The 26,153-nt window shown below is 31.4% G+C and overlaps 1 protein-coding gene across 5 annotated transcripts in view; it reads right to left on the reverse strand.

Annotated features, from left to right (window-relative positions):
- Positions 1-12,787: 12,787 nt before the first annotated feature.
- The window catches only part of LOC140449622 (serine/threonine-protein phosphatase 2B catalytic subunit 2-like), a 727,881-nt gene continuing 714,515 nt past the window's right edge, over positions 12,788-26,153 (reverse strand). For all 5 annotated transcript variants that reach the window (XM_072542882.1, XM_072542878.1, XM_072542873.1 and 2 more), the window contains one exon: positions 12,788-20,462. The gene's annotated coding sequence lies outside the window, so the exon portion shown is untranslated. The remainder of the gene's footprint in view (positions 20,463-26,153) is intronic.

A 26,153-nucleotide genomic window follows, 5' to 3' on the forward strand; every position in this document is an offset into this window, starting at 1 on the left:
ATAGTCCCGGAATATCGTATATACAAATATACGACGTAAATGCAAGGTAGAGAACATCAAGAACTGGGTAAGAAATAGAAGAGTAGAATCGAATGATCATATAAGCCGAATGACAACAAATATAGTAGTAAATACATCAAGAGACGGTTCCCCAATAGAAAGACGATCAGTAGGAGGACCACGAAAACGATGGAACGACAACTTACTGGAAGCACATTGAAAAACAGACAAAGTCATGTCTATATAGAAGAAGAATGGTGTGCGACGTTCTTCACAGATAAAATCAAGATTTAAAAGATACTCATCAGATGAGCCGCCTAGGATTTGGAGAAGAAGTTGTGATGTTGTTTTACTCCCAGAGTTCAATTTGGTGGAGTCACATATAATGGTGTTGGCAGGTATTTCCTTAGAGACGACTCATACAGAAATTGTTACAATTCTAGGGGGCAATTTAAACGCTGAAAGGTATATTGAGCAATGTTTGGAAGATCATGTAGTGCCATTTGCTTTATCTGTTGGAGAAAACTTTCGTCTGATGCAAAGTAATGTTCATCGGCACATTGTAAGAATAACATAGGATTTATTGGGTGAAATTAAGATTCCTTTATTACCACGGCCCCGAAGGAGTTCAGATTTAAATCTAATAATGCATGCATGGAATACTCTGGGACGACGTATTCGACGTAACCATGATCAGTTTCAAATCATTAATGACTTGGAGCAAGTAGTTTCTGACGAATGAGAGCAAATTCCCCAGGAAGAACTTGCTGCCTTAATTTGAAGTATGCTTGATCGAATGAGAGCCGTAATTAAGGATCGTGGAGGCAATACACCCTACTAAATATAGTTTTTTATTAAAAAATAAATTTCTGTTTCTTTATAGATTTTTAAATTTTTTTAATTTTTTATTCTTTTTTCTTTGGTAAATTTTTGATTTCTAATAAGTTTCTCTTTTAAATTTTGTTTATTATTAAATACTCAATTAGAAATATCGTAAACTTTTTTAAACGCCAATTTTTGGAAAAAGAATCTGGGTGTCCGGTTTATTTTGCACTCCAGTCTATAAGTGACATAATTTCTCCTTTCACCCATATTGTTTTGTAGAGCTACTGTATTCATTATTTGAGGGTCTGCATTTACCTGGCAAAATTTTTATCTGTATGTCATGGGTACTGAATTAATATAAAATCAATTTGAGTCTTTGTATGGCCATTAGCCGTGTTAATGTTTGTAACGTCATAGTTGGTACTAATACCAAATTGTAGCATCTCCTCGACCATTCTTGTTTCCGATACCAAAATTTTTAAAAAGGTTATCACTCATCGACCAATCGCTTTCCAAATTTAGCGTTAAATTCTAGAGGAGAATCATAATCAGTTCTAGACCTGAGATTTTATTTTTTTTTGCAGTAGTAGGTTGTCGAAATCTTCGATTTCGCACTGTAAAAGTAGAGACATAAACCTGAAGAAGCTTAGGTTGGATGGGCTTGCTTAAAGGCGTACAGATATTAGTCGGACGTCTATAGCATCCTATTCCAGAACCGACTAACTAATTTTGTTTTTAATTAGAACGGCTACTCCGTAACTATGATTTTGTGGACTTGAATAATAGACCAAGTAATCGCCAATGTATCTTAGTTAAACCTGTCACCACTATGCTCTTATTACATCTTATTAGCTTTTTACTGATTATCGTCAACTTATCTCTTTGTACTAGACCTCATATTTTAAGGGTGTTGTATCTGCATAGAATAATTATCATTAGAAGCTCGCCAAACATGATTCAGACATGTGTTATACTTAATAGACAACATGTTATTACGATCGTGGATGGATTATTGTGAAGTTTTTCATTACTTTCTGCACCGCAGTTTCACAACGATAAAAATCGATATTTTATTGCTGTCTATAAATGCAAAATATTAAGTCTGTTGGAATTATTTTCTAGTCTTAGGTCACTAACAATATATCTGGTGCCCGATGACATCTTCAGTTCATCCATTGGGGCTTATTTGGTAAAACCTTTTTCCTATCAATCATCAGGACATGCCGTGTCGCGTTGACGATTTCCCGCCTGTCCAATTTTCCGTGAAGTACGGAAGAGACTCTATTTAATTCAGAACTCCTCCTCCACGCAAGCTGGAACGGAGAAGAGATGCCACACTGGTCAGACAAAATAAGATCTATTCTAAAAATTCTACGCCGTTTGATTTAATGTACTTAATTTAAAATGGTAAATTGTATTCCGTGTTTATCGGCCGTAGTTTGAACTTCTTTCTTCTTAAAGCTGCGACTACAATTGCAGTAGACACTATCAAAGGCGATGCAGGGCGGACGTAGACCTAATCTTTTTAGCCTTTTTCACACCTCTCTTTTGAGTCCTGACCAACTGGAGGGTATGTAGTGGTCATCGTGATATCCAGTATAGTCCGTCTGCAAAGATCCCTGTCTCTGTTTATTTCTTTTGACTCATGCATAGGTTTTTTGCATATTCCTGTAATTTGATTGATCAATCTTGTTATGGATCTTCCCCATGATCTTCGGCCTTCTAGCTTTCTTTGGACAATAAGTTTATGCTATCACTCACTAAATCTAATACCGCCTTTGATGTAAGTCCACAATTGCAGACAAAATTTTAGCAAGACATAATTCTTATTCACTCCGAATATAACGTACTATTACAAAACACCGTCCCCACAGCATTTTCTTTCTCTAATGGCGCTACAACCCTTAGTGGGTCTTGGCCTGGTTAACATTCGTTAATTCTGTCCTGTCGAATACATTCCTTCGCCACTGCCTCATGTTCATGGTTTTAAGATCTTCCTCTACATCGTCCATTCACCTTTTACGGGGCCTTCCTCTTGTCCTATTTCCTTGGGGTTTCCATTTTTGGATTAATTTTACTGCTCGATTATCTGGCATTCTTTCTAAGTGACCAAACCAGTTTAGTCTTTGTGACTTTACAAATCTAACGATATATGCGCTCTACATTAATTAATCCAGCTCATAGTTCATTTTTATTCTCCGCCATCGCTACAATCGGTTGGTTCAAATATCTTTCTTAATATTTTGCTCTCAAATATTCTCACTTGATTTTCATCAGTGGTTGAAAGGGTCCACGTTTCACATCCACATGTGACCACTAGTCTAATTACCTACTGTTTTGTAGATTCTAAGCTTAAACTACCGATTTAGTAACTTACTTTTCATTAAGTATTTGTGTTAAAGCACTTATTACCGCTAAGACCGTGCTTGTATTTCTTGACTGACGTTGTTGCTGTCATTTATTATTAAGCCTATGTAAGGACATGTGGAGGCATATTCGTAGGTATGGTTGTCTATCTTCAGATTCTTATGTCGATTTGACTTTGTGCACTCCATATATTTTGTTTTTCTTTCATTTATATTTAGACCAAATGCAGCGGCTTCCCGTTTTAAATCGATAGCTTTTCGCTTAATTGCGACTTATTATGTTCCCAAGGCATACAGTACTATATTGTATTTTAGCTAATGTAAATGTGAGATCTTCTGCTTGATCGTAACTGCTTTGACTTTATCGCAGTTAGTTATTGCCTTTTCTCCTATTTTTTATGTGGATTAGATATTGAGGTCTATCGAAGTAAAATAAACATACTCAATTAAACAAGACTTACCTTTATTAAATAATTAAATAAATATTGTGAGACATTGGGAAGAAATTTTTTCAATCATGTATATTCAATAAGGACACAGTAATAAACCAAAATATCTAGTACAATGGAAAGGAAAAACCAACGTTTTTAAATAATCCGAAAACTTAAGAAGAGAGGAATATAGTTAAAAATATAATATTCAGTATGTAACGCATGGCGATCACAGATAAACAACTGTCAAATGTAACATGCATAACTTTAGAAATTTTCCAATTTTAAAATTGCACATTTCGTTTGATATGAATTATATCAACGCATTTTCTTTATAATATGTATATAATGTATATTCAATTATTCAAAAACATTCAGCTAAACCTAAACGTACTGGAAAGGCATCAAACCGAAATGTCCCAGGTATTTTACTGATAAAAATACAAAAAAATTTGGCAATTTTTCTTTTTTCCTCTAGCTTTTTCCAGAAGATTATCGAGCTATACGTTTAATACATTAGTCATATTTATTTATGTATGTGTAGCTTCCATGAAGTAGGAATATGCATTGGATAATGAATTTTATACGCCACTACTACTAGAATGATTACAAGAAACAGGACTAAACTATTAACCTAAGCTTAGAACAAGAGTTACTACTTTTTACCGTTAAGAAGTTTGGTCACTACAAAATAATATTAAAACATTTGAGATATATGCAAAGTTGCACGTATGTAAAGGTTATTTTATCCACTTCAGCCAATATTGTTGACTGGCAATTATAACTAGGTCCAGAACTGCATCATAGGATTAAAAAACATAACAATTAATCAATGCAATAAAGTTACCTTGGACAAGTTGTGTAAGGATCTATGTATCGCTAAACTCCTTGTTTCTACAGCTCACATCATTGGTTTGAACATGAACATTGTATATGACACCAACTATTCAAAGCAGCTTTAAATAATATCAAATTTGTTAATTTGATAACATATATTACTTATGTCGAAAGCATCTTCTAATAAGCTTTAAACAACAACCATGGATGGAACTTCAGTTTTGTTATGTCAATCATAAAACAGTAGCTTAGAAACATTTTTACAAATGAAACAAAATAAATCCACATAACTAGTTATAAATTGATTCAAAATCAACTGTTAGTGGATAATTAATAATAATTACTAAATAAACGATAGACGGTACATAAGAAAAACCAACTCAAATATAAATAGACACACCTATACTCATTTCATCAAAATCTCTTTTAACCAAAGGGCTAAAATGTGGCTCATAAAATCATGAATCTCATGGTCGTTTGACATGGGGTGTTCAACGCTCATAGACAAGCTAAGGGACGTGATGTTGAGTAAAAATTAAACGAAAACTTTTTATGTAAACTTACTGACTGACTTAAGGTATCAATCAAATTCTACAATTATTACATGAAATTGAAGTACAATAAACTGCAAACGAAGTACTATTACGAAGAGATTAAGAAACTTCTTCTTCTTCCTTTTGCTTAGCAATTCTGCTTGTTCATTGGCGGATTTTGTTTATTATCTCTTGCTATTTTGACGACACAAGTCTCCTCCACTCTGCTTATGTGGTTATTCCATTCTTTTTTTCTATTTTGTGTCCATTCATTTATACACTGTACGTTACTTTTTTTTCTAATGTCCTCACTTCTCTTTCGATCTCTCAGCGGATTTCCTGTAATTATTCTCAGTACTCTCATCTCTGCCGTTTCCAGTAGCCTTTGCGCTGTGGCTGTGTCGGGTCTTGTTTCTGAGGCATATTTCATTATTGATCTTACCCTGGCTTTATAAATTCTCGATTTCATCTCAGTGCTAAAGTGTATGTTTGGCCATATAGTGTTATTAAGGCATCCTGCCAGTCTGTAGCTTTGTAATCCACAGCTGGACAGTGTAATTCCACGTGTATTTTCATTACTTGTTCAATATTGATGCCATCAATTTCTATTTTGCTTCTGATTGGTTCTTTGCTGATTTCTATTGTTTTTGCTCTTTTGTTAAATTTGTGGACTAGTCTTTGCAGACTTGAAAACTTCTTATAGTAAATTAGTGACTTAAGGCATCGATCAAATTCTACAATTATAATATGAAATTTAAGTACAAGAAACTGGGAACGCGGTACAATTACGTTTATAGTAAATACTTGATACAGGACGAAAAAAACAAAGCGGCCAAGAAACTGAAGTAGAAAACATAATTCTCGGTTAACTTTCAGCTACCAAAGAAAAACCCAAATAAATCCTAACGTAAAATTTATTAATACCTAAAATATAATAAAATAAACCATATTAGTTAGTTTTGAGTGCTAGTTAAAAGGTATTTTTTAGGATGTTCTAGAAGACGAACATAGACAGAGCATAGATAACTCACGAGAAATATATATAATTTTTTCTCCTATGATTCACTGTTTCACTTTTATTGTTGATCTAATATAAGTTTCTCATTTTCTTGTTTAAAATTATGTAAGTACCTACTATTTCAACTACTATCTTCACTTGCACACTCAATTTATTATTCTATTGTTCTATTCATATATTAAAATATCATTATAAACAATGTAGTTCGGAACCAACACATTTCAGATGAAAACAAATCCAACATATACAATGCCACATTAACAGAAACAAAACACAATGTAATGGCTGTTCTCTATCTATAGTGCAATCCCTTCATGTAGAATATTGCCCGCTTGTGTATTTTTTGGTCAGAATAATTGTAAGCTGGCTGGCTGGACGGATCAGCACATTTAATGGCTGCTAATTATTATTAATTTCCGATTTTCCTAGCATTAACACGTCTTTCTAGTAAGGACTAAGGAATGAGTAACAATGAAATGTAAGTCTCGATTTCTTACTGCTCATCCATCGGTCAAACCGATTCACTCACGCGCAGATTCATTTGGGATTTGAGCATGATTCATATCAAAGTTAGTGCTCTGGTTCGCTTATCCATAAGATCGACAGCAGTTAAAGTAGAAAAAAAAAACTTATATGATACTGCCATGATGAATTTTTGTGACTATAAACGGTTGGTGATAAATAAACAAATAGAGAGAATTGGTTATTTGGTCAAAGTTTAGAATGTTTTAGAAACAAAGCCTATATAGAAAACCACACTAGATAATACTGAAAATAGAGAAGAAAAAAAGTAATATGACGAATATATCGTGTATATACTCCAAAAAGTCACCAAGTCATATTTTTAACAATTTAACTCCACTATCCCAATGGTACCATATACCTGAAGTCTACCACGGCCAACGCTATGTTAATATTAAAATAACATCTATATTTGAATCACATTTGATTATTAGGGACACATTTAGGTTTTTGAATCATATGTGATTTATTGGACTGAAGTTGAACTTTAAAAACTTTGGTCATCTTTTGCAGAGTACTCACGATATGTGCATAAAAACAAAACTTCAAAGCATTATGTCGTCATGTCAGTGTGAGAATGAGAGGCGACAAAGTTACTATTTCTTACAAAATGTGGCAAGAAAAAAGAAATACCAGTGAATAAATGAAGTAATTTTCAATAATAGTGAAGTTTAATTAACTAGAAAATTATGTGACAAATAAGCATGGATAAAAGTAGTCGGCAAATTATGGATACTTATATATTTAAAGTATAATCTGAGGAGTTTTGTTAAAATCTCGACGAGTATCTTCTGGATTAATGGTGCAGATCGGTTTGTGCCCCTCCGGTACTAATATTAATATTAAAACGGCCACGTGGAGTGACACAGTGATAGTACTAAAGTAAAAAGTCTAACATCCCAATACTTCAGTGCATTATTATATGTATAATTATAATAATAATAATAAGTTAGGAAGTATGAAGGCATATAGATAGTTTTATATTTATACAATTTTTAAAAGTTTATTTTCAAAAAATGTATCAGTACCTGATATTACGATAGCAGTGTCTTTATCAGTATCAACATTCTATGCGATAATATCAAGCGAAATACAAAAAGCTATTCAAAATTAAGGATAGCTATCACAAAATACCGTTTATTAGTGCTTGGAGGTCCAAGTCTGGAGAGTGATCAACATTTACAATTGGTATGTAGTTATACTGATGGCAAAACAAAGAAGAATAAACGGCCAGACGGCGTCAAGCATTTAAAAATCCCCTTACTGGTTCTAATACATTGTTTATAGTGCAGTATCAAATATTAGCAATAGATTTAAAAGAGAAACACATAGAGGAACACTCCGATTGCCCTTGGCAGAAGAGTTTTTTATTCATACTATGGTTAGATCTTTATGTGGTCTTGGCTTGCTGATTGCATTTCTACATATGCAACAAGCCTCATCTGTCTTCTGTAGGTTCTTTAAAACCTTCCTCCCTCTCTCTCACATCTTTTCCAAGAAGTCGACATTCAGCAATACGTAGCATTGAGTGTTTCTCATCTTTATCTTAATTCTGCCATAACCCTCCTAATGTATCACACTTTTCTCAAACATGAGTAAATTAACTTATCTGTAACTACATTCTTTTATATAAAATTTTCGTTAGTTGTTCGTTTTGTTAGTATTTTAAACTGCCCATGATTATCCAAAACTAATAAAAATATCATTTGGCATTGCCCTACTTTTACACGATATCTGCAACTCCTACAATATATCTTTCTATAATAGATCAATATTCCAATTTGCTAGTGTCCAACGCCTTCCGACACTGAACAAAAATGATATCGAGGTATCGAAGATCCCATCTTTTATAATATTACTTATCCATCGGCCGACTCATTCACTCTCTTATATTCCAATTTTTAAGTTGCAGGTCCATTTTTAAGTATAAACCGCTACGTTTAAATTTTTAATTGTCTAGCCAGCGCTTGGCTTTAAACATAACGCCACTAAACTGTTCATTTGAAAGTGAGTACTGACCTGCTAAGCATCGCATGGACTTTCTCTCTATAGTAACTTTAGGTTAAAAGTTCGTTATATTTTTGCGTTTTTAAAGAAGGAACTTCTAGCGATGTTTCAGCTGTACAAACTTGTATTTGCATACTTTTTACTACTTTAATTGTCTTTTCATTTCAGTGTCATACTATTTCTAATCTGGATCGTTTATAAAGTTTTTATTTCTCTCACAGTGACCAGACCTTTTATATCAAACTTTATTATAACATTTTTAGAAAATGTCGGTTTTTTAGGTTCTGCAACTCTTTTAAAGTTGTAAAATAATGCTTCAGTTCCATTCGTCGTGTTAAACAAAAATATTGTTATATCAATCAATTTTAATAGATAAAGAACTTTTGCTGGATCAAAGGTTTGTAATTTGTTAATATCCGTTAATACCTCATAATTGTTTCATTATTATATTTATTGATTATTTGTTGCATCCTTATGTAGATTTATCGTCAGTTCAGCTTATAGTAGAGTTTGTGTATGAGTATAGTCACGAATTATAAGTAATAAACGACAATGCACTCATTATGTCGAATACAAAATGTATTCTATTATGTTATATATTCTATTCTATATTTCATGAATTCTACTCTTTAGTTAATGCACTGTACACCAAGGAATTATGATAGTCACCATGTAGTAGAGTTCTACGTTTGGTAACTGTAATAGTATAGGTTCCTACTACCTTCTTACACGATTTTATTATGGACATACGGCTGTAATAAAATTCTTTTCATTTTGACGTCCACTTGTGAGATTTTTTTTGAAAAAAATCAGGAATTTTAATATATCCTTGCTTTTTTGGTTCTTTTCAAACATGCTCGTTTATACACATGACTCAAAAATGGTTAGGTTTTTTATGAATTTGAAGGATCTGAGTTTTATATACTATAGTAGTACTAATATTTCATACGGAAACTATGTTCAAACAATATTAGAACTACTAAAACGAATTATTAAATGCCAACAATCGACACGCAAGGCCTAAAAAGGTCATTACGATATACAAAAATTGCAGAATATCTGTAATATATACTTATAATAGAAGCATTTAATGTATATCGAAATATAGATGGACATAAGCTCAAGGACAAAATTCAGTCAGAACACAACTAAGGGCCGTGTCAGTGCACACCAAATAATCAAAAGTATATTTAGAATATGTCAACTAACCACTCGTGCAGTACGTGTAAAAGATATAGAATAAACTTGCATTAACGTTTTATTACCTTCGGCGGTCACTGGTATACTTATTTAATATCGATTGTCTTTCTTATCGATTTTATCGATTGTTGGCATAATTTTTAAATACTTCGAGATGTTATAAACTATTTGTATTGAAATTATGGATCACAACAATTTTATAGAAAGAGTTTTCTTTAGACAGTGTTCAATTCGGTCTTTTTTGAGATATTTTTATATATATCTCGTAAATTATTTTGGGATACAAAAAGAAAACCGGTAATCGCATAATATGGATTAAAGATATACATCTCTTCTAGCCAGTCTTATCTACTTACTTTATTTCATTAATAAAGATCAGTATATAAAATTAAAATAGACATTTGTTATTAACCTTTTCTTACCCAGCGTTCGTGTCTCATTTTTAAGTTGAATTTATTGCAGTAAACTTGACAAGTTATGTTTATTTGTTTTTCATCTACAGTCTCTTACATTATCCCTTGATTTATTTATACATTATTATTATTTTTCTCCAGGAAACGTTATAACTTAAAACGCAACACTCCTGTTGATTTCTACAGAATATAGTCAAAACATCGCTGAAACATCAGTTTCGCCTAAAAATGATAATTTTAGAATAATTATATTCATGTACGTAATTTTTATGTCTGGAAGAAGGTTTAATACTCTTTTATCCAAAAAAAATATTCAAACCTCTTATACAGTTCTAAAATCTGGACTCTAAAATTAGATAAAATATTTGGGTGATGAGCTCTAGATATGAAAATTCACAGAAGAATGCTACGATACCATGACTGTAAAAATTATTAAACAATGAATTCCTACAAAAGAGCTAACAGTTTTTGGGAACTTGGATTCCCGAAAAGTTTAATCCAGTTTTATGGTTATATTATAATAACCATAAAATATTATATTATATTATAATAACCATAAAATATCGAAAAATTTCGAACTGATATATTTTTGGGAATATTCGAGCGCCAAATACTCCGCGCAAATATTTGGAGCTATAAACGACCAAAGGCAGTAGCGCAAATGATACAACTTCAAATAATATCAACTCTTTAATGAACCAGACGTCGTAACGTACTTAAAATACAACGACTAGGATGGGCTGGACCCATAACAACAGGAACACCACATTGGTGGTTAGATGAGTTGAGACCGAGATATTTAAAATCAGAAGATGGCTATAAGTCGCCAGAAACCAAACAAAATGGCGACGAATCATAGAGACCCCTAGAGAAGGTCGGAATACACAAAGGATTGTCTAGCCAAAGATGATGATGATGAGAAAACCAGGATCATGGTTTAGAAAACATTCTAACATGTGAGCACTCTTTAAATGTGAGCAAGATCCGAAAAATTCATCAGAATTGCCTAACAACTTTGCAAAGACCAGCCAACACACATAAAAAGAAGCACAATATCTGCTCATCAGATTTTTACAAAATCAAATTTAAAATTAAAAAAATACTGTGATATGTAATATATCACCACATATTTTTATAAATTACAAAGCAGCCTTTAACTCTATATAGAGACGACATGTTATTAGTTAATAATTTTAACAAAATTAACTCTTGAGAAAGTTAAGTGCAGGGTACGGATTTATGTTCTTCTTCTTTTTATGTAGACATGACTGTTTGTTTTTAAATGTGCCTCCAGTAAGTTGTTGTTTCATCGTTTACGTGGTCTTCCTATTGGGGATCCGTCTCTTGTTGTATTTACTACTCTACGTGTTGTCATTCGGTTTATATGATCGTTTCATTTTACTCTTCTATTTCTTACCTTGTAGTACTTGATGTTCTCCACTTTGCATCTACGTCTTATATCTGTACTTCTGCCTCTGTCCCATAGTGTTTAAACATCAATTTTTCGTGTTTTCGTCTCTGCTATTTCTAACATCATTTTTGTCTTCTGTGTGTCAGGTCGTGTTTCTGCCGCGTATGTCATTATTGGTCTGATGACTGTTTTGTAAATTCTGCCTTTCATTTCTTTCCCCATATTTTTATTTCTCCATATTGTTTCATTCAGGCAACCTGCGGCTGTGTTTGCTCCACTGCATGCATTTTGTCTTTTTTGGGGAAATTAACACGTTGAATTTTCTGGCGGATATATTAGATTAGGACAATTAGTAGTACCTACGGATTCAGAAAGAATTATCCAAACCTTTTAAATCAAACAACGAAAGGCATCAAAGTACCCCTCCCTCCTACGGATCAATTTCCAATCCTCAAATATATCAAGAAATATAAAGGGAAGTAATGATACCATATATTAGGATCATTGAGAGAAAAATACAGAATAATTACAATATAAATGGGTATACATATGCCATAGAGGTAAAAGTTTCAAAAAACTGATGACTTAATCCAAATTTAGTTTTGTCAAAGGAAAATTCAATTCCCATTTTGCCAACCAAAATCATTCAGCATATCTTTAAAATATCGATAATCAAAAATAGTTTAAAATAATTTTCTCATAGCAAACTGATAAGCGAAACATGTCAAGTTGACGATATTTTGTGAAAATTAAAAATAAATAATTTTAGCTGATATTTCGACCATTCTGTGGATATTTCGATTATATTCTTTGTGGCTTATGTTCTCTTATATTTACTAGTCTACATAATTATAGTTTTTCTTTCATACCCTTTTTTGATTTCAAATGAAGACTGTGGTCTACAATAAGTGTTTTTAAATTTCTTTCTAGCTTCATGTGGCATTACTTTATTCCATTAAAGTTTCCCATAAATATCCTTTATTATAATTCATGTTTGCTTTTTATTCCTTTTTAATCGTTACCAAATGCATTTCCATTGTTGTTTTCCAACAGTAAACAGTTGATTTTGAGTGTGTCAACATAAACAGAAGTTGATTATATTACTTTTACACGACTAATATTCCTAGACACCAAAAACTAAATGTCATTTATTGCTTAGTTGTACCACATTCCTTTCACACCCAAGAACTAGATAAAATATTATAACGACAAATAATAATAGACTCGAAATAAAAAAAATATAATAAAAACAAATATAATGCTACAATTGTAGATATATACAAGTGAGAGGTAGTGGTTAAATATGAGAACAATTGTATGATGACGCTAAAATAGTGTGATTAGCCTTACACATCTAAATATAATTTAAACAAAATTCAAAACGAAAACAAACTGTCCCAAACTTTAATACATCATGTCGTATATGGCATAGTGTTGGCAATTTTCGTTACTCAATATTTGTAAAAGCGTCAATTCCATTCAAATGTTGAGTCTACTACAAATAACCCAGCAAACTAGTTCCTCTACGGGAAAAATAGGTGAAATCTACATTGAATTGTAACGAGTAATTTAAAACACGGAGAAAACAACAATTTTCTCTTTGTGAGGCTTTAACTAAAGAATAATATGCATCAATTTTAAGTGCATTTTAAATCTATCGTATGAATTCTGTCTATTCGTGTAAAGAATCAAGCGAATTTTACGATTATCAAAAATGTTATCTATATTACTCATTGTAAAATTCGAACAAAAAATTTACGCGAAATCCATGTGGGATTCTTCTGGGATCATAATATTCTTATGATTTTGTTAGTTTATCAGTAGAAATATAAAGAATAGCGATTACCTTAGTAAGTTAAAAGAGCATTACACTTAATTTCCTGTTATTACAGATTGCAAGAGACAAAATATGTTTTGATACAAACAAGAACGTTTTGTTTCTTGGTACCTAAACACCTTTTCTTAAGTATTAAATATACAGACTTTTAAACTGCTACTTTAAAAGTTATAGGTAATTTTGTTGTGAAATGACTTTAAACACTTAGTACTTAAACAAACTTTATTAAGTAAAATCAAAACATCTTTTGACTTTTACAATAAAAAGAACTATGTACAACGCTATTTTATTCTTACAAATATCATCCCAACGGCATTTTATTTATTGTAATTCTATTGATTTTGGAATCATATGATCTTTCTACTAGAGTTTAATGTTCGACAAATACGTGTAGAGAAACAGTTTATGTCCAAAAACGTAAACTCTAAGGTGTTGTAAGGTTGACGTAACAGATACAAACAGGTTGAGATACAAACAGGTTTTTAGATTTTTCTCTTATTAAACTAATTATTTCATTGATTTCTATAAAATATAATTCAATATCTATATATTATCTCTCCGTTTCTAAACCAATGTCCATTGAAGTGGACACAAAATTATAGAACACACATAAAACAATTCTGTAGTAAATATTGCCATTACATTTAATGTCTGATTTTGTTACAAATATTGTTTTTGATAACCACGTGTAAGGATACAAACAGGTTTTTAGATTTTTCTCTTATTAAACGAATATTAAACGAATTATTTATCCATTTCTATAAAATATATTTCAATATCGATATAGTATCTCTCCGTTTCTGAACCAATGTCCATTGAAGTGGACACAAAATTATAGATAATATACAGATATAGAGATAGTGTATAAATATATACTAAATATTATATATTTACATACATTTACCATTACATTTAATATCTGATTTTGTTAATACGTCCAAAACGACTTAGCATTTAATATATTTCTCATACATTTCGTCAACCATCTCATGATAGGTTTAACAATAGTAAAAATATTGAATTGTGGCAACAACGTCTACAAAGTATGATTTATTAGGTATTGTATTTTAAAATAAGATAAACTTTAAAAACCATATTCTTTGTCATGGATATAAGATCTAAGTTGAAGTTTTGTTTAAATTGGTATTCTTTTATTTCAGGTTTACTTCATTTAGATGATGACTTAGAAACAGAGGTTGATAATGGTTGATCTTATGCCAGAATATAAAAATAAAAACAAGATCACTAGTGTAAGTATTCCAGATGTAAAAACAAAACTTGGGGCTTTTTCTAAAGCATGACATACTTTTATTCTTTGTAAAGCAGATACATTGTTTTAAACAGTTCTATTTTATCTAAAATTATAGTGTATTCAACAATACCCTTTTTCTTATGCTGAATGTTTCTATTTGGGTTAATACAGAAATGTATAAAATTTATATTGCAATACTTATGTCCATTATAATGGACACCTTGACAAAAACACATACTATATCAACAAAAAAATTAATCAAAAACATTCGCAGATTTCAGCTTTCAAAAATGTTCATTAAAAGACAAAGAAAAGAAATAATTTTTATTTCTGAACAAAAATTCGGATTAATTTTATGTTGTCTCTCCAAAGTTAATTTGTATAAACTTCCTTAATCTTACTTTCGTAAAATTCGGTATATGAGGTTCTGGATTTTTTGACTTACAACAACTAATAAATGATTTATCAGTGCGAGATATTATTGTATCTTCTTAACATATTTACCATTGGGCCTTATATTTGTAAGTATAAAATATTATTTTCTCGATATTGAAGCCAAATAACGAAATAACATTCAAATACACGACTATACCAACACTAAAACCTTGAAAAAATTTCGACAATATAAATATTTTTAAGCTTAAAGTTCAGTCACTTAAAATAACATGATTGCACATAAAAATCGTTAACAATAGTCTTAGAAAGGATCTAAAGCAAGGTTGTACAGTTTTGTATAAAAGTTAAGGGACGTCATATGGATTTTTTTTGATATTCTCTAAGGTTTTTCCGATAGTTGTTGAGATATTATCTAATAATTAACTATACCATAATTATATGTATATAATATATTATAAGAGTAAATTTACAGAATTTTTAATAAGATTAGATATATAATATAACGCCCTGGCATACAACAGAATCATTCATTCAAACTCCATGTCTGAGTAAAACACTTTTTAAAATTTTTCTCTAATTGATCCGATGGTGTTCTCTCGTGATTCAATTGCAATATAAATAGACGCTTAAAATGTTCTATTTCCTGATATTTTTATTCGAATTGATTAAATCGATGTATGTAGAATAAACTCAATATTAATTCTTACTTAAGGGTTATGTTAGGTTATATTATATTATCTTTTTAACCATGTATGGAAGTGTAACAAAAATAAGTATTTCTTGTATAAGATGCATCTTAAATGAAATCAATGATTTAAGATAATTCAAGATATCATAAAACTAAAAGAAACAAAGTGAGGTGTAAAATGCAATGGAGTTTTTGACAACCTGCACTATCTATTAATTTTCTAGTCTAGAAGAAAAGATGAGAAAAATAGTAAATTTTCTTCTATGCTACGTGGGTCTTACTATTGAATGTATCGATGTTTTCATCATTCTGATTTAGATCCTAGGGCTTTTATTTGTTTAGGTTTCTCGTTTCTGTTCATTATGGTCAAGTCTCTGTATATTTAGCCCAAACTAATATTTGCAAAATTATATTTAGTTCTCGTAAACAGCTCCACATAAAGTTGTATTTTATATCTTCTGCAAATGGGAGTCTTCTGGCAATAATAAGAAGCAGGTGGAACGATTTTTGATACTATTAATCAATATAACGAGAAAGTCTAACAAACAATGTTAATAACGAAGATAAGAAAGAAGCTGGATGATAAATAATTTAACAAGAAAAAGGTAGAAGGTAAAGCTAGAAAGTGGATAGAAAAATGGTAGAACGTAGAAAGTAAGGGCAAAAGAAGCAAAAGGATAGACGAACACGATTAACATTACCTACTTGTTTTCAAACTAATACCACTCATCGATGATTCGTTATATCCCCAAAGGTACGTCCTTTAGTCCGAAATAATTAAGATATTAATAAATTAGAATTTTTAGGTTAAGGTTAAAATATATTGTGCAAATTAGTTTACAGTTTTCTTCTGTAATATACAAAAAGAGAGTAAATAATAGCCAGTTTAGTCGCATACTTTTTATCGTCAAATAGTTTTAACTGTACTAATATGGACGAGTTGACAAATTTGTGTAAAGATTTCGAAAGTGATAAAATTAGTTATTTGCATTGAGTAATGCGCGCTTAAAGTGGCTTATCTTTAAAAGAGATGAAAAAACTACGAGCGAAATATCGATGGTGTGTACTGTACCTTTTAAATATTCTTATGTATACTCCTATTTAAGGAACAGGAAGCAAGCTTCGAAATTAAATACGAAAACACGACAAAAAGTTACAGCGAAGAGATTAGAAAATAACTGGATGAAGATCTTAGAAACTGAAAAAAAAAAATGATAATAACGACAATTTAGACAAAATTACATTATAATAGAGACAAGAACATTGATGTTCAGGTAAGGGTTACAGGAGGAAATAAAAAGGATTTTCTGTTTTCGTTTTTGTATATTGAATTACATTTAATTTGCATTTTTTACAAAAATGAACAATGAAACTAATTTAATTGTTGAAGCCAATACAAATAAATAGAAAGTCAAATAATATATTTAGATCATTTAACATATTTTAATATGGTATTAACTTAAAAAATAATAGTTGTTTTCGTAAATTATATACATTATATAACATTTTTAGCGTTTTTTTCTATCAGCAAACGGGAACAGTATAAATCTAAAACATACCATTCAAAACCTCCACATATTTGGTAAGAATCATCGAGACAACGCCTATCGGATACGAATTCAACTATTGATTACAATAATAACGACGGTGCTGGAGATTCTTAGTTTCTTGAATGCATTTTGTTGATTACATTGAATTAACATATATATTTGTACACATTATATACACACACACGCTTCAGTGAAGGAAGGTTTTCTCTCGGACAAAGAGCACAGTTAATATTAACCATTTAATATAACACAATTTGTACAATGAAGAAAAAATAAGTACAACTCGTAGCAAAGATGTGTTTTTTTTTGTCTAAAATAATCATAGGCTATTTCTTGGAATTAACATTTCCCAAAGCTAAACGTAGACATTTGTGGTCGATTTTTTTCTCAAACTAGAACAAACTTGGGTTCAATGGGTAAAAAAACTCAAACCTAACATATCTTGATGATTTCGACTGTACAGCATTCAGTAATATAATAATTAAAAAAATAATATGTATATTTATTTTAATCCAAGAACAATTCCTAAAAAATACACTGAGAAGGTAGCAGTATTAGTAGCAAATTCTGGATTTTTATTCAAATTCAAAAATTATGAAAACTCTCTAAGACAAAACTGTCGAATATAGTCTATCCAACTCTAGTGGGCTGGTGTTCTCTCAAAGTTAATCTTTAAATATCAACCTTGTGTTGCTTTACTTTACAATTTTAAAAAACTACCTAAAAAATATAATATCAACATATTCACTGTTTTGTGATAAGGTTATTAAACAAGTACTCTTAAGTTCACTGATGATGGTCTGATGGGACCTGAAACATTTCGTTTTAAACAATAATTGTAAACCGTTTGAATTTTAAAATTTTTATTTTCTATTAAAATATTTATATTAATTATATTGGATGTCTTTACTTCACCGTAAAGTTGTTTAATTACTATGCTCTACAGCCAACCACTGTGAACTTTCCCATTTTAAAATTGTAAAATTATCTCTTTATTTTCCAAAATGCTATAATTACAAAAATTGCTTATTTGGTTGCATTCATCCACTATACCCTAATGGATCAAAATCTGGTGTTCCTACAAATATGTTAGCCTAAATAAGCCAAAAATAGCACTCCATTTGATTAGATGTTTAGAAAAATATGTTTGATTGATTTGAAAATAAGTTTTTGAAGGTTTTGAAAAAGTTCTGTTGTTTTAATAGATTAGTTTGGAGTTTTCTCCTAACATTCAGCCTTTTTTCTGACCAACTATGACAGTTTCTACTGTACAATCAGCATCTTATAGCGTCCCATGCCAAAAAACCGGAATATCTTTCCAAGAAATAATCTACAAATGAATTATTTTTATATAATATATATATTATTATTAGAGAGAAAAATGTACTTATTTCACACAATTAAAAATTCATGCTGGCAAATAGAATGTAGCAATATCTCTTTTCTTTATTTTTATTTTTTTAAATTAAACACACATGAAAATGGCGGGTGAACATCAATGGAGAACAATATATGAGAATGAAAAATGACGTAAAACAGTGGCGACAGGTGGGGTATATGGCACGCTTATATCACTTAACACGTGCAACTAGCCAGTTCTGCTCGCATTTTCACACTGCTGTTCGACTCTAGAGGGCGTTTTGAAAACAACAATTGTTAAATGATGGCTAAGTTTAAGATCTTATATTATGTAATGTGATGTGAGGTAAAATAGTTTCAGATTATGTAAAGTTATACACAATTAGAGAAGACTGTTCGGTTTTATGACTGTAGTGCACGGTAGGTTATGTACGGTAAGATACGAATATGTATATACTCACCGTTTTGTAAGCATTGCGAAAAACAAATATTAATAGTACCATCGACTATTGCTAGTACAAATATTGGTTGAATATAAGCTATACATTGAAAGCAAACGTGCCAAATAAACACGGCAAACACACATATTTAAGGAGTTCAAAAAACATAGGTCTCAAAAATTTATAGGTGCACGATAGCCAATAGTCGAATAATGCAGAAAAGTCAGTATATTATGTCATCATTTTATAGCTTTGTTTTGTAGTATTTCAATTCGAAAGTCCTTTAATCCAGTTGCTAACATAAATCTTCTTGAGTGCCTTGTTAAGTTTATTCTTTCTTTAACTATTTTCAAAAACTGTGACACCAGCAATTTATATTTTTTATAGCTACACCTTTTTGTTTGGTATTGGTTTTGAATAGGGTACTAAATCTGTGTTTAAGGCATGACCTGTTTACAACAATATCTCCAGATCAAGATACTGAATGGAAAGTTTGTTAAATAGCAATTTCATTTTCAAAACACCCTTTAACGAATAACAACCCTATACTATACACGAAATATTATGTATCTGCACAAATGGTCACACTTTTTGAAGCTTTAGTATGACTATGACTAAATTGATTTTAAGAACACACATACAATGATAAAAAATATTTCAGTTTATAATTCAGTACCTAATTCCATGGACAATAATTTCAGTGATACATTTAATATTTAAGTAGAAAAAGGCTTTAGTAATAATGGGAAATTCGGAAAAATGAACGAATCAAAAACTGAAATATATATCATGTGATGTACAAAAATTTAAAACACTGAAATAACAGCGGTAAAGAATATATAGAAAAATGTCTAGCACAAAAAATAAACTTTGAAGTTGAACATTTTTCTCACGTACAACTATTTTTAAGCGCAAAAGTTTTGTTTGTAATTTATTTTATATACAAAACATTTGTATTATACTGGACCTACTAAAATTATGTTAGTTTTATTCAGTGTTCTCTATTTCCATACACCAATAATGCAATAATCTAATCATAACAAATTCTACTGGTTTCGCAGAACAGCGAGTGAGGTCAGGAAGGCTACTGACGTTTTGACAAGTGACAGATGGATGCAGCATCCGTTCCAGTAGACATGGAATGTAGTAGGAGCAGATACAACGTTGTTTACTATCGCAGCCAGTGTGCAAGAGCGGGACACGAACAAAGCGTTATAAAAGAAGAGAGAAAGGAAAGCAGACCAGCTACTTGTATCAGAATATTGGAACGAGCCTGTCGTCCTGATGAGATAACATGGATCCTATAACCTAGTTAAGATGTAAGATGTTCAGGTGAACGCCACTGCTTAGGAATCGCTGAACCATCACAGGAGGTATCTGAAAATAAACTAAGAATTAGAACTTTATATTTTTTTCATATGAAATAGTTTTGATAGCGTTTGGTGTGCCATTCTAAATTCATTCATTCCCTTCAAAGAAATGAAGAATCCGCAACACCATAGTATTAATAACAAGAAGATGTGACAATGATGTGCGTTATATCTCCTATTGTTTAATTTGTATTCTGTGTTTAAGAAAGCGTAGGATAAACTTTTTTCTTTCAGTATTACCTTTTTGTCTGTAGTATGTGACGTTCTTTTTAAAAGTCTTCTGATTTTCGCAGAGAAATATTCTCAAAACTAGTTAAACCCGAACTCTGCAAGATTTATAAATTTTGTTTAAAAAAGAGCCAAAAAACCTACATTAGTCGAATAATAAATGAAATCAGATAAAGACTGATATCAATGCTTTTAAGTGAAAAAAAAAGGTTACAAAAAAATAAAAAAACGAAGGAGCTCCCGTATTAAAAAACATATTCTTTCCACTAGTGTTTTAAAGTAGCTAGGAACCGCTGTTACAATTTTATACAATTGTCACAATGCGTTTATCGAACTGATCATTTCGCTGTCTCGAAGAAACGCCGTAATACGAATAATGACACTAAAGGATTTCTTTTAACGTCTTTTCCCCAGTTGCTATTGTCTTTTCTTGCTATTTTCAATTTTAGTCAGCTTCAACTCAAGATTGGCACATGCTATAAACCTTATCCACTTATTGGAATACTTATCTACAGAAGATATATATGTGTAGCGAATCACATTCGAAAATATACCAATAACAGAGTTTGCGAAAACTTTGATTATTTTAAATGGGAATTTTACGTAAATTATAAAGCATACCCTAATTAAAAAAAAATGTAGTGAGTTACTCTCTTACACACTTCTTAAAACATAAAAGTTTCTGTGTATGAAAGAAGTATATAATTGCGCCGACTCTTAGGCATAGGCCTGAATTTTTATTTCCTTTTATTTATAATACATAATTTGAACACTTGAAATTTCCGCGGGAGTTATAATGTGCTTTCTGTGGTTTTCCGGGTTTGACTCCGCGTTGAATAATTTTGGTTTTGACACAAAAAAAATACAAACCCAAACTTTAGCTTAGGTACGTGGATAATACGTTTAAAATCTGGACACACGACGAAGAAAAACTATAAGTACATTTAGAATACATCAATAATATCCACCATAAAATCCAGTGTACTATGAAACCGGAAGAAAACGATTCAAATTCCACTTTTAGATGTGTTAATAATAATAAACAAGGAAGACGGGCACATAGGACACACAGTATACCGAAAACCCACACATACCGACATATATATACATGCCAATTCACATCACTATCCTGTACAATTACATTCAGTCGTTAAAACCCTGATGACACGATGCGAAAGACTGTCTGAGAAAGAACATAAAAATAAAGAAATGCATCATGTGAAAACAGCGCTAAGAAAAAACGGCTTCCCAACATATACCATTGAAAAGGCTGATAACGCTAAGAAAGAATAAAGGGTCCAAAAGAAGACACAAATCCGATCGCAAAAGCTATTCTACCATATGTAAAGGATACACCAGAGAAAATAAAGAGGGTGCTAAGAAAACACAAAATAGAAACGATATTTAATACCGACAAAAAAAAAATAAGAAATAAAAATACTCTGTTACGCAGACGACGCCATATTGATAGCCCCAGATAAAGATAGTCTGCAAAGACTGGTCCACAGATTTAACATAAGAGCAAAAGAATTTTACGAAGGAAAATCTCTAAGAAGAAGAACGAGTCTTGGGAAAGAAACTGCCAACGAAAAAATACTTATCTAGGAGGAACCAGAAGCACAGAAAGCTGGATACTGATAAAAAAATTGAGAAAAGAAAAGAATAAAGAAGTAATACACAGCATAAAACCTGAAGACTGGGAAGAGTATTTCAAAGAACTTTTGGTAGAGAATAGAGTCGAATTTCAAGAATATAGAAATCAAAATCAAGATAGAATCTCAATAGTCGGCTCGCCAATAAGATTAACAACAGAGGAAATTAAAAATGTATGTAAACAGCTGAAGAGGAACAAAACACCCGGACCAGGGGATATACCTGGAGAATTGTTTAAGTACGGAACGAACAAATTGTACGAATGTCTTCGACAACTATTTCAAGAATGCATAAACACAAGCGAAATCCCTATGGAATGGAAGATATCATACCTCAGTACTATACATAAAAAGGGTGATAAAAATAAATGTGAAAATTACCGAGGAATAGCTGTAACCGGATCTATGAGTCGAATATATGGAAAGGTTTTAAAGAACCGAATCGAGAGAGAATACTTAGATTATGAAGCAGAAGGACGAGCAGGATTTCGTACGGGTCGATCCACTATTGACCACATTTTCTCCTTAACCCAGATAATAGAAAAAAAGATGGCACGGAATAAAGAGATTCATATGTTGTTCGTCGACCTACGGAAAGCCTACGACAACGTCCCACTGAAGAAGCTGTGGCAATCAATGGAAAGCACAAATATTAATATAGAATTAATAAAAGCCGTCAAAGTGCTTTACACCCAACCAATAACAAAACTAAAAGCAGGGACACAAATAACAACAGGATTTATAACATCAAAAAGATTAAAGCAAGGATGTTGTCTGTCCCCCACTTTATTTAAAATATACCTCGAAACTGCTTTAAAAAGATGGAAACAAAAATGCAGGACAATGGGGATACCACTCACCAACACTATGGTATATACGCTCAACTTTGCAGACGATCAAGTAGTAATGGCTCAAGATTGTGACGATTTAAACTATATAGCACGAAAATTAATTAAAGAGTATGATATATGGGGTCTAGAAGTAAATAAAAAGAAAACCGAATACCTGTGCATTAGAGGAGAACATAAAGATCTCATATTAGACGATAACACCACGATAAAGCACTGCTAACGACTACAAATATCTAGGTATCACTATTTCACAGAATGGAACATTAGACAAAGCCATAAGAGAGAGAAATAGCTCAGAGAGAAAAGCCATCACAATGTTAAACAGCATTTTATTTGACCAATCCATCAGCAAAGAAAATAAAAAGAGAATATATGAGACTATAGTAAAAAGTATCACTTTATACAGCTATGAGGTATGGCCACTGAAAGAAAGAACACTGGCAACGCTGAAAGCGACGGAAATGGATTTTTGGAGAAGAGCCGCAGGAAGATCTAGAAAAGAAAGGATTACCAACGAACGCATTAGAGAAATAATGGGAATCAAACGAACAATCACAGATGACCTAACAAAAAAGCAACTTATCTGGTTCGGACACATACAAAGAATGGATGAACAACGAATACCAAAAGAAATATTAAAATGGCAACCAGAAGGAAAGAGAAAACGAGGTAGACCGAGAAAAAGTTGGAGCAAAGGAATAAATAAAGAACTGAGAGAGATGGCCATAGAAGAAGACCTATGGAACAACCGGACTAAGTGGCGATTGGAAGTCGGAAAACGGCGGTGAACGTTATACACCGACAAGTAGTGGTAGTAGCAAAAGAATTTAATATGACAATCTCATCTAGAAAACTAAAATAATAGTAGGCAGCAAAGAACCAATCAGATATAAAATAGAATTTGATGGCATCAGTACTGAACAAGCTATGGAAATAAATATCTGGGAATTACACTGTCCAGCTATGGAGATCTGGACAACGAAGTGAGAGATCAAGTACAAAAAGCAAATAGACTGGTAGGATGCCTTAATAACACTATATGGCGAAACAGACACATTAACATCGGTCAAACGGGTATAACCTTTAACAAACGGATAGCAGAACACAAAAGGGCTTTCAATAACAGAAAAACCGGTTCTACTTACGGAGTTCGCCTTCTATATCATAATCATTCGCTTAATAACCAATTTCTAATTCTTTACATTCAAAATAAAGGCCTTAAGCTATCATTATTAGAATTCTGAATGACCAACTTGAGACAAACAGCTCTCCTCTCCATAACTAATTGAGTTAAAGACTATAAAGTGTTAAACACATAACAGAAATAGGTCACTTGACAAAGGAACTCTGCCGAAACAGCTGTAGTGATAGTACATTATAATAAAATTTATGAAAGTGTTGAAAACAAAAGTTTTCAGTGTTTTTCTTTTTCATAGTTTTTATCAAGTTTAGCAACAAAATGCAGAATTAAATTAATTAAAACAGGAAATGTTCCAGAGTGTCTGCTACACCACTTAATTGGGTCTGACTTTTTATCACTAAGCGGCATTTCAGCGTAAACTTAAAGTTCATGGAGTATGTTTGCTTTCGAACCACTGATAGAAGATGTAGAAGTTGAAGGTGATAAAAAGTCATCGTAGCACTTCTAAAGTGTGAAGGATGCATTTGTTGACGAATCGGTTTTTTAATTTATTCTCGCCTTTTTTTGCCTAGCAGCGGTTAAAGGCACTTCATCCTCATATTCGCTAATAATAACCACGCTATCCCTATCATCTACTTGTTTTTTAAAACTAGACTCATCTATATTGATTTTTATTAATTTGTGTAATTTTTTTCACAACTTTGTTTTTAATAGCTGCCACTACAATATTACTTGAAAAAAAAAATGTATATCTGGGCTCTAAAGTAGTAGATTTGGTAAAACAATCCGTGCGATTGCTCATTGGAAAACCTTTTTGTGATGCCAGTTAATTCCAGTAATGAGACTTTTTTAGTTCCAACGCCATATAACTGTTCTATTTTATTGTGCAAAAGACAGTGCCTTAATGCAACAATTTTTGAAAGCACTTCTGAAATAACTGAGTCCTGCTGATCAAACTCATGACCTCTTCAAAAGGTCTAAGTAACTCAAGGGTAGATTTTAACTGCTTAAATTATTTATTTCGATATTTTAAGTAAGATAGGTGCTTACACAAAGTATCAAATAAAGCAACCTTTCTAAGTTGTAGAAAGTAGAATTCCACCGTGTTTATACATCTTGAAAATTTTTGAAGTTATACTTCTATACGCGCGCGCCACGCTGGAAATTTGTATGGGAGTGAATCTGTGAAATCATTACATATGTAAGATAATGAGTAAGAGAGAGACAGAAGATATATTTTCTCTCTCTTCCTCTCTCGAATATAAAAATGTTCCTTTTATTATATAATTTAATATTATATATATTATATATATATATATATACATATAATATTATACATATAATAAAATATTTATTAATATTATTATTTATGTGATATGTTTTGCATCATTTATTAAATGTTCATAATTATATTAGTCTTTTGTATTTCAAAATAATAATCTCAATAAATCACTGTATGATCCAGAACTGTCAATGTTGAAATACGTTTGTGTCATGTCCTCGGTAGTATAGTAGTCAGTATCCCCGCCTGTCACGCGGGAGACCGGGGTTCGATTCCCAGTCGGGGAGGTCTTTTTTATTAATATTATTACATTATTGTCATTTTTAAATACTTATGGATATTGCATTTTAATATTTATTGTATTATTATATGGAATTATGTTGCACTGTATTGTAGTGTATTTTTTTATGTATATTATTGTCATTTTTAAATACTTATGAATATTGCAGTTTAATTTGTATTGTATTATTATATTAATAACAAAATAAACAATGAATTTTACTGCAGAGTATGTGTAAAAACATTTTTGCAGTCAACTCCTTTC

Source organism: Diabrotica undecimpunctata, chromosome 1 (assembly GCF_040954645.1).
Source record: "Diabrotica undecimpunctata isolate CICGRU chromosome 1, icDiaUnde3, whole genome shotgun sequence".
Taxonomy (NCBI): Eukaryota; Metazoa; Arthropoda; class Insecta; order Coleoptera; family Chrysomelidae; genus Diabrotica; species Diabrotica undecimpunctata.